The following is a 10,247-nucleotide window of genomic DNA, read 5'->3' as shown; positions in this document are numbered from 1 at the left end:
TCCCCTAACACCCAGCAAGTCGTGCAGCTTTCGAAATGCTCGAGCGCCTTCCGCATTCAACACTCGGACAGAACGGTCATTGATATTATTTGCACCATGAGAGTGTCTGACTTGCAATCATTCCTCGTCTGGTGACGCTGCTATTGCCTAGACTGTTTATATCGGTAGCATGTCGGTGGTCGTAATGTTTTGGCTGATCAATGTCTGTTTTAAGTAGTGCCAGTGCTATAGCACATCATTGGCGTAGCTCTTTTCTCAGTTTCCTATTTTGACAGCTGGAATGGGAGAACCGTTGGTGTCTTCCGAGCGTGCCATCCAACTGAGATCACTGAAATTCGAACGTGAACAACGCGGACAGACAGCCACGTTTCGGGGTTGGTTTCGAAGTGTCCTCCCCTATACAGGCTTCTGACGTCAAAAAATAGGTCTGCCACCAACTGCTGAGAATGGGAATGGCTAATTTTGTACCTGCTGCGACATAGAGGCCCGATAACGCCTCACATATATCCCATCCTGCTTAGGTGTCGACCGATGCTAGGGGGGACGTTTTCTGTTTCAGCAAGCCTCTTTCTACGACGAGGAACCGATCAAATTGTCAGCATATGGTGACGGTTTCGGTTTTTTTGGTGAAATTACTAATTTTTGATGTAACAATCGTGTCAAACATCAGATTCTGTTATACCGTTCTGCAGTATGCAAGGAATCTAGTTTACTGGCCGATTTTTCTTTGCTGGGGAATCTACATGTAAAGGGATCACAAAAATAAATTAATTGGGGCCTCTACTTTTGAGATTTGACCTCGCGGAAGTGATCCTGATACGTTAAAACCCTCGCTTGAGATTTAGTGTTACATCGTCATGTTTAGATTGAAATTCAAGCTTTCAAATGCATTCGCCATCAGCGTCGGCAGGAAATGACTGTCATTGAAGGCTTGAATTTAAGCTTCAAAACAACTTGAAAACAGCTGTCGAGAACGTAATGCAGTGTAAGATGTTTGACATCCTCAGGAAAGTGGTACTGGGTAGTAGCTCCACCCAGCTACTTGTGATTAAATGGATGACAGCTAAATGCGTACGGGAAGTAGATATACGTTCTAATTTCCAATTCCACCTGTCTCTGTCCGTTCTCTGTCGCTGTCCGTCTCCTCCTACCCTTCTCTTTGTCCACCTTCGCCTCCTCCCCCTATCTCTGCCTATCAACTTAACTCCCTCAACTTCTCCTTCCCTCTGTGTCCTCCTGTCCCCAGTGTCCCCAGTCTCGTCCCTTCTCGTTCTCCATCATCTGCTACCGCCACTCTCTGTCACTCTTTTCCTCGCTTCTCTCTCTCTCTCTCTCTCTCTCTCTCTCTCTCTCTCTCTCTTCTCTCCGTCTCTCTATCTCCTCCTGCTCCCTTCACCTCTCCATCTCCTCCTGCCCCCCTTTTTCTACCTATCTTCTCCTTTTTGCCTTCTATGTCCATCTTCTCCCCGCTGTCAGTCCACCTCCCCTTTTCCCTTCTCTCTGTCCTTGAGTCCTGTTTATTGTTAGTGCAAATTCAGATCCTGTTGTCTCAATGTTTGATAGGGTATTGTGTAAAATTTCTAGTAAATCGGTCAAAAATTGTTCGAGATTTTTGCTAACAATTTTTCACTGTTATGTATCTTATACACACCGAGGCGCCAAACTGGTATAGGAATGCATATTCAAATACAGAGATATGTAAACAGGCAGAATACTGCGCTGCGACCAGCAACGCCTATATTAGAACAAGTGTCTGGCACAGACGTGAGATCAGTTACTGCTGCCCCAATGGCAGATTATCAACATTTAAGTGAGTTTGAACGTGGTGTTGTAGTCGGCACCCGACCGATGGGACACAGCATCTCCGCAGCAGCTATGAAGTGGGCATTTTCCCGTATGACCATTTCACGAGTGTACCGTGAATAACGGGAATCTGGTAAAACATCAAATGTTCGATATCGCTGCTGCCGGAAAAAGATCCTGCAAGAGTGGGGCCAACGACGACTGAAGAGAATCGTTCAACATGACAGAAGTGCAACCCTTTCGCGGATTGCTGCAGATTTCAATTCGGAGCCACCAAGCAGTGTTTACATGCGAACCATTCAACAAAACATCATCGATATGGGCTTTCGGCAGCGAAGGACCACTTGTGAAGCCTTGATGATTACACGACACAAAGCTTTACTCCTCGCCTGGGCCCGTCAGCGCCAACATTGGACTGTTGATGACTGGAAACATGTTGCCTGTTCTGACTAGTCTCGTTTCAAACTGTATCGAGCGGATGTACGTGTACGAGTATGGAGACAACCTCATGAATCTGTGGGGCCCGCATGTCAGCAGACGACTGTTTAAGCTGGTGGACGCTCTGTATTGGTGTGGGGCGTGTACAGTTGGAGTGATATCGTAGCCCTGGCACGTCTGAATACGAATCTGACAGGTGACACGTACGTAAGCATCCTGTCTGATTACTTGCATCCATTCGTTTCCATTGTCCATTCTTACGGACTTGGGCAATTCCAGCAGTACAGTGCGACACACGTCCAGAATTGCTATAGAGTGGCTAAATGAATACTGCTCTGAATTTAAACACTTCCGCTGTCTCCAAACTCCCTAGAAATTTTGGAATTTTGTGGTAAGTTCCTATGGGAGCAAACTGCTGACATCATCGGTCCCTAGGCTTACACACTACTTAATCTAACATAAACTAACTTACGCTAAAGACAACACACACAAACACACACACACTCGTGCCCGAGGGAGGACTCGAACCTCCGACGGGGGGAGCCGCGCTAACCGTGGCAGGGTGCCCGAGACCGCACAGCTACCCCGCGTGGCATACTCCCCAGACATAAAAATTATTGAGCATATCTGGGATGCCATGCAACGTGTTGTTGCAGATTTATAGACAGCCCTGCAAGTTTGCTGGTGTTAGCTCACTGCAGCAATACTTCAGATATTAGTCGAGTTCGTGCCACGTCGTTTTGCGGCACTTCTGCGTGCCTGGGGAGGGGGAGGGGGGCTACAAGATACTAGGCAGGTGAACCAGTTTCCTTGGCCCTTCAGTGTATATTGCTATACTAGGTATATTAAAAATAATACTGCCTAAATTCATCCAAACGTTTATTACACTAACTTGAAAAAAATTGAAGTAAATCAGTTAAGGAGGAAGGAGCGGTATAGTCTGGGTAATGTTTTCGTGGCATTCTCTGGCTGATCTACCCTACATCCAGTTTTGTTTGTCCTCGTCATTGTGCCATTTACCAGTAGGGCAGTGCAACGTATCACTCCAGTTGCAGTTTACGTGTGTGGTTTCAAGAGCAACTCAACGGAAAATCCGTGGGACCACCTCGACAGGGCTATTCGCGTCCTGAATTCTCAAGCAAGAAACCTGGCGCAGCTGGCTATGGAACTGAAGTCGGCTCGGACCCAGGACCCTTCGGTACCTTCCAGAACCTCACTGACTCTCTTCTTGCACTGTTCGCAGCGGTCCGCGCTGCAAATGTTGGATACTCAGGCTTTTGTGACAGGTGGTCACATTAATGTCACTGGACAATGTACACTCGTGCTCATAAATTAAGGATAATGCTGATACATGGTGAAACTACGCTCTGGTGGGCGGTTTGCTGGTTTAAATCACCTCGGGGTGTGACCATGCGGTGCATTTGACCCGCGGCCGTCGCACGGTGGCGCTGGCAGCAGTCCACATACGCAGAGGTGTGTTGGTGCATGTCAGAGTACGGTGCAGCGAGTAAGCGTGCGGACGTTTTCAGGCGTGCTAATGGTGATTGTGTGTTGAAAATGGCTCAAAGAACACATATTGATGACGTTATGAGCGGTAGAATACTAGGGCGACTGGAGGCTGATCAAACACAGCAGTTCGTAGCACGGGCCCTCCGTGTGCCACAAAATGTGATCTCAAGATTATGGCAACAACTCCAGCAGACAGGAAACGTGCCCAGTCGCTACAGTACGGGACGTCCACAGTGCACAACACCACAAGAAGACCGATATCTCACCATCAGTGCCCGCAGACGGCCACGGAGTACTGCAGGTAGCCTTGCTCGGAACCTTACCGCAGCCACTGGAACAGTTGTCTCCTGACACACAGTCTACAGACGACTGAACGGACATGGTTTATTCACCCGAAGACCTGCAAGGTGCATTCCATTCACCCCTGGTCACAGGAGAGCCCGTAAAGCCTGGTGTCAAGAACACAGTACATGGTCATTGGAACAGTTGTCCCGGGTTATGTTGACGGACGAGTCCAGGTGTAGTCCGAACAGTGATTCTCGCCAGGTTTTCATCTGGCGTGAACCAGGAACCAGATACCATCCCCTTAAAGTCTTTTAAAGGGACCTGTACGGAAGCCCCGGTTTTATGGTGTGGGGTGGGATCATGGTTGGTGCACATACACCCCTACATGTCTTTGACACAGGAAATGTAAAAGGTCAGATGTACCGGGACGTCATTTTGCACCAGTATGTACGCCTTTTCAGAGGTGTAGTGGGTCCTTCCTACTTATGGATGATAGCGCACGGCCCCATCGAGATGCCATCGTGGAGGAGTACCTTGATACAGAAGACATCAGGCGAATGGAGTGGCCTGCCTGTTCTCCAGACCTAAACCCCATCGAGCACATATGGGATGCTCTCGGTCGACGTATCGCTGCACGTCTTCAAACCCCTGCATACGACACTTCAGGAGCTCCGACGGGCACTGGTGCAAGAAAGGGAGGCTATACCCCAGCAGCTGCTCGACCACCTGATCCAAAGTATGCCAACCCGTTGTGCGGCCTGTGTACGTGTGCATGGTGATCATATCCTATACTGATGTCGGGGTACATGCGCAGAAAACAGTGGCGTTCTGTAGCACATGTGTTTCGGGACGGTTTTCTCAACTTATCACCAGTACCGTGGACTTACATGCCTGTGTCGTGTATGTTCCCTATGTGTCTATTCTATTAGCGCCAGTTTTGTGTAGTGCCACGTTGTGTGGCACCACATTCTGCAATTATCCTTAATTTATGAGCATGAGTGTATATAGCTTGAGCATCAGCTCGAAAGCTTTGTCATGTTTGCCTCTTCCAAGGATTTCAGTAATTCTGAGGGAATGTTGTCCACTCTTCGTCTTCTTCGTCTGTTTCCTCCTCCATTTCCAAAACATTAAAATACATAACACAGCCAACTGAGTACGCTGGATGTGGGTGACAGTCTGAGATGCAGAGGCTCGCGCAAAACAGGACGCTGTGGCGGCCGCATAAGAAACATGAGGCCCTCCTGGATACCTTACTGCACCGTAGAGACCCCATATTCCAGTCCTAGTTTGACTGTTTCAGTGACGAGGACCTGTTGCAACCGTGACATCTCATTCGACCATATCTGCGTGGGGATTCTCGGAGGACCTGAGGCGCGACTGCAACCGTTGTCCGGTAGACGCGGCTACGGGACGAAAGATCCTCTGCGGCCCGGGACAGCGGCACGTGCCTGACGTGTGGTACGGCAACCGGAAGTCACGGACACGCGTCGGCCGCCCTCCCAGCCCACGGGTATTCCACGTGGTTCAGCCGAACTGCGTATTTTACATTCCGGCGGTACCGAAAATCTCACGCGCAGCAAATACTCCCACGTAGTGAAGGCACAGATCACTGCTCCTTACAAAGAGAGTGAACGAACGCATGCCCCGTATTACGGCCAGTGTCCACCTGTTGAAGGATCCTAGAACATATTCTGAGTTAGAACATTATGACGTTCTACTACTGTGCCACACCGACAACTTTACAGCCTAAATACAGTCTTACGGGGTATGCCCAAAGATGTGAAACCGCTGCAGGTGTTTTGACAAATACTCGTAGAGTCTGCTCACTGGGCAGGTGCTTAGATCACTACGCCACCCTGGCACAATGGCTCTGGACAACTGCACAGACTACCATAGCACGCCACCTCCTCCATCCAAATTCCCATTCACGCTTCATCCAATACAACTTCATTTCATAAAAGCACCTATGCCTGGATTACAGAAAGGATCCCCTGTTTCATTCGATGCTTAGGTGCTGTTGCAATAGAGTTGGGAAGCTTCTGCAATGCTGTTCGAGTTTAGGAGGGACACAAAGTGGGCTGAGGAGCGAATTGGAATTTGGATTGAGGAGGGAGGCGTGCTAGGTTAGTTTGTGTAGCTGTGCAAAGCCACTGTGCCAGGGTGGCGTAGTGGTTAGCGCTTCTGCCTAGTGAGCAGGAGACCTAGGTTCGAGTCCCAGCCTTGAAGCAAATTTTCATTCGTCGCTTCAGTCCGCATATACATGCTGATGATTACTGAACTATGTGAAATAAAATCGTCATAACTTCTGAAAGGTTTGCATTAGGACGTTCAAACTGCACGGTTGGCTGTGGAGCATGATGGGAATTAGTATGCGCGGTATGGTTTGGTTTAGCGACGAAGGCCACATTCATTTGGATGGCTTCGTCAATAAGCAAATCTGGCGTATTTGAGGAACAACAGGTGACTGTGTGGTGTGCAATGTCCAGTCAACGAATAATCGGTGCAATATACCTTGATGGCACTGTGACTACCGAAAGATACGTGAAGGTTTTGGAAGATGATTTCATGCCCATTATACAGGGTGATTCAAGAAGAATACCACAACTTTAGGAATTTAAAACTCTGCAACGACAAAAGGCAGAGCTAAGCACTATCTGACGGCGAATTAAGGGAGCTATAAAGTTTCATTTAGTTGTACATTTGTTCGCTTGAGGCGCTGTTGACTAGGCGTCAGCGTCAGTTGATGCTAAGATGGCGACCGCTCAACAGAAAGCTTTTTGTGGTATTGAGTACGGCAGAAGTGAATCGACGACAGTTGTTCAGCGTGCATTTCGAATGAAGTATGGTGTTAAACCTCCTGATAGGTGGTGTATTAAACGTTGGTATAAACAGTTTACAGAGAATGGGTGTTTGTGCAAAGGGAAAAGTTCTGGACGGCCGAGAACGAGTGATGAAAGCCTCCAAGAAGCCCTGATCTTACCCCCTGCGATTTTTTCTTATGGGGGTATGTTAAGGATATGGTGTTTCGGCCACCTCTCCCAGCCACCATTGATGATTTGAAACGAGAAATAACAGCAGCTATCCAAACTGTTACGCCTGGTATGCTACAGAGAGTGTGGAACGAGTTGGAGTATCGGGTTGATATTGCTCGAGTGTCTGGAGGGGGCCATATTGAACATCTCTGAACTTGTTTTTGAGTGAAAAAAAACCTTTTTGAATACTCTTTGTAATGATGTATAACAGAAGGTTATATTATGTTTCTTTCATTAAATACGCATTTTTAAAATTGTGGTATTCTTTTTGAATCACCCTGTACAAAGTGACCCTGATTTTGACAAGATATGTTTCGTGCAAGACGGGGCTTGATCCCGTCGACGCAGGAGAGTGATGAAACTTGTTCCCGAGTTCGAGTCTCGGCCCGGCACACAGTTTTAATCTGTCAGGAAGTTTCATATCAGCGCACACTCCGCTGTAGAGTGAAAATCTCATTCAGGAGAGTGATGTCCTGTAGTAGCACTTTGGGAACCCAGAGGCCACTATATCAAGGGCCTCGATTGGCCAACGAATTCTCCACATCTGATCACATGAGACACCTTTTTGTGCGGGTGTGCCAAAGACAAGGTGTACAGCAATAACCCTAAAACGATTGCAAAGCTGAAAACAGCCATTTAGGAGGTCATCGACAATATCGATGTTCCGACACTTCAGAGGGTCATGCAGGATTTCGCTGTTATTCTGCGCCTATTCATCGCCAATGATGGCAGGCATATCGAACATGTCATAACCGAAATCCGAAAATCTGCAGTGACGCTGACATGTTGAACGAAGTGTGTGCACCCCGTAGTTTGTGACTAATTTACAATTTTTTCATATAGTTCAATAATTGTTACCCTGAATACAGCGTAACGATTCAGTTTGCGTTACGGATGAAGTAGATGATCCGTACATATGTATTACGTGTTTGGCCAATCCCTATTATATTTTCATGTTTTACTTTGATATGTTTCCCTTTTGTCTTCAGTGGCCAGTAACTATTATTATGCGCTTTGTATTATTTGTCGTTTTTTACAAGTTTTTCAAAGTAATCTGATGACGTACAAATCGAAACGTGCAATTAAAGATAAAGTCACCACGTCACCCGTAATATCCATGTATTTTTTTACAGCGTTCATTATAGCGCCGATACGGCCTTCAAACTACGTAAAAATGGGTGCATACCTCTTATGTGACTTCCCGCCACACCTGTTACTCGCAGAATCTCCTGCGTTATACTGATGGTGAACGTTCAGTAGAAACGGAAGCAGCATTGGAGGTGTAGCGCACATGAGTTTCGCGGTGACCAGTGGAACGCACTGCCTGACAAACGAAATGAAAGATCCAGAAGATACTGTCGGACTCCATTGTAACTTCATGTACTTACACACCATCGGCGAGTATTGTAAATAATTAGAGCTGCAATTATTTGACACGTATCACAGCTACTGTGCCCGCAGCTCGTGGTCGTGTGGTAGCATTCTCGCTTCCCGCGCCCGGGTTTCCGGGTTCGATTCCCGGCGGGGTCAGGGATTTTCTCTGCCTCGTGATGGCTGGATGTTGTGTGATGTCCTTAGGTTAGTTAGGTTTAAGTAGTTCTAAGTTCTAGGGGACTGATGACCATAGATGTTAAGTCCCATAGTGCTCAGAGCCATTTGAACCATTTTGATGTCTCTCGGTTGTTCACGACCTGTGATGGCTGTCGTCGGTGAGTGTCTGGGAAAACCGACCGGTTGAAACCGATACCGGTGTTGTTGTCCTCAATAACAGGCATTTTTCGGTATTTCATTGGTCTTGACTTTAACAGGTTTTCTCAGTTTTTTACTAACAACGACGTAAAAAAGCGACATATAATCCTGAAACGGCAGCAGTGCTAAAATTGATGGTTTCAAAATGATACTAATTTTTTTAAAAAAAATAGAGATGTTTATTCGTAAAAATTCCATCGTTTTGAAAAACTTGAAGCTTATCTACATCTAAATCTACATGAATACTCTGCAAATCACATTAAAATGCCCGGCAGAGGGTTCATCGATCCACCTTTACAGTTCTCCATTATTCCAATCTCGTATAGCGCGCGGAAAGAACGAACACCTGTATCTTTCCTTCAACTCTGATTCCCCTTATTTTATCGTGGTGATCGTTTCTCCCTATGTAGCTCGGTGTCAACAAAATATTTTCGCATTCGGAGGAGAAAGTTGGTGATTGGAATTTCTTGAGAAGATTCCGTAGCAACGAAAAACGCCTTTCTTTTAATGATGTCCAGCCCAAATTCTGTATTATTTCAGTGACACTCTCTCCCATATTTCGCGATAATACAAAACGTGCTCCCCTTCTACGTTTTCGATGTACTCCGTCAGTCGTAAGTGGTAATGATCCCACACCGCGCAGCAGTGTTCTAAAAGAGAACGGACAAGTGTAGTGTAGGCAGTCTCCTTAGTAGATGTGTTACATTTTCTAAGTGTCCTGCCAATAAAACGCAGTCTTTGGTTAGCCATCCCCACAACATTTTCTATGTGTTCCCTCCAATTTAAGTTGTTCGTAATTGTAATACCTAGGTATTTAGTTGAATTTACGGCTTTTAGATTAGACTGATTTATCGTGTGACCAAAGTTTAAAGAGTTCCTTTTAGCACTCATGAGGATGACCTCACACTTTTCGTTATTTAGGGTCAACTGCCAATTTTCGCACCATTCAGATATCTTTTCTAAATCTTTTGCAATTGGTTTTGATCTTCTGATGACTTTATTACTCGATAAATGACAGTATCATCTGCAAAACACCTAAGACGGCTGCCCAGATTGTCCCCCAAATCGTTTATATAGATAAATAACAGCAAAGGGGCTATAACTCTATGTTGGGGAACGCCAGAAATCACTTCTGTTTTACTCGATGACTTTCCATCAATTACTACGAACTGTGACCTCTCTGGCAGGAAATCGCAAATCCAGTCACATAACTGAGACGATATTCCATAAGCTCGGTAATTTCACGACAAGCCGCTTGTGTGGTACAGTGTCAAAAGTCTTCCGGAAATCCAGAAATACGGATTCGATCTGCAATCCCTTGTCAATAGCACTCAACACTTCATGTGAACAAAGAGCTAGTTGTGTTTCACAGGAACGATGTTTTCTAAACCCATGTTGACTGTGTGTCGTTAGACAGTTTTCTTGGAGGTA

At 46.3% G+C, this 10,247-nt stretch overlaps 1 non-coding gene across 1 annotated transcript; it reads left to right on the top strand.

The window, feature by feature from the left end:
• Window positions 1–6,189: 6,189 nt before the first annotated feature.
• Window positions 6,190–6,263, top strand: Trnat-agu. Its single transcript has one exon. It is a non-coding gene; the product is annotated as a tRNA-Thr (tRNA).
• Window positions 6,264–10,247: the final 3,984 nt, after the last annotated feature.

This window comes from Schistocerca piceifrons, chromosome 10, assembly GCF_021461385.2.
Source record: "Schistocerca piceifrons isolate TAMUIC-IGC-003096 chromosome 10, iqSchPice1.1, whole genome shotgun sequence".
NCBI lineage: Eukaryota > Metazoa > Arthropoda > Insecta > Orthoptera > Acrididae > Schistocerca > Schistocerca piceifrons.
Note: the sequence above shows the minus strand (reverse complement) of the source record. Positions and strands in the feature narration are given on the sequence as shown.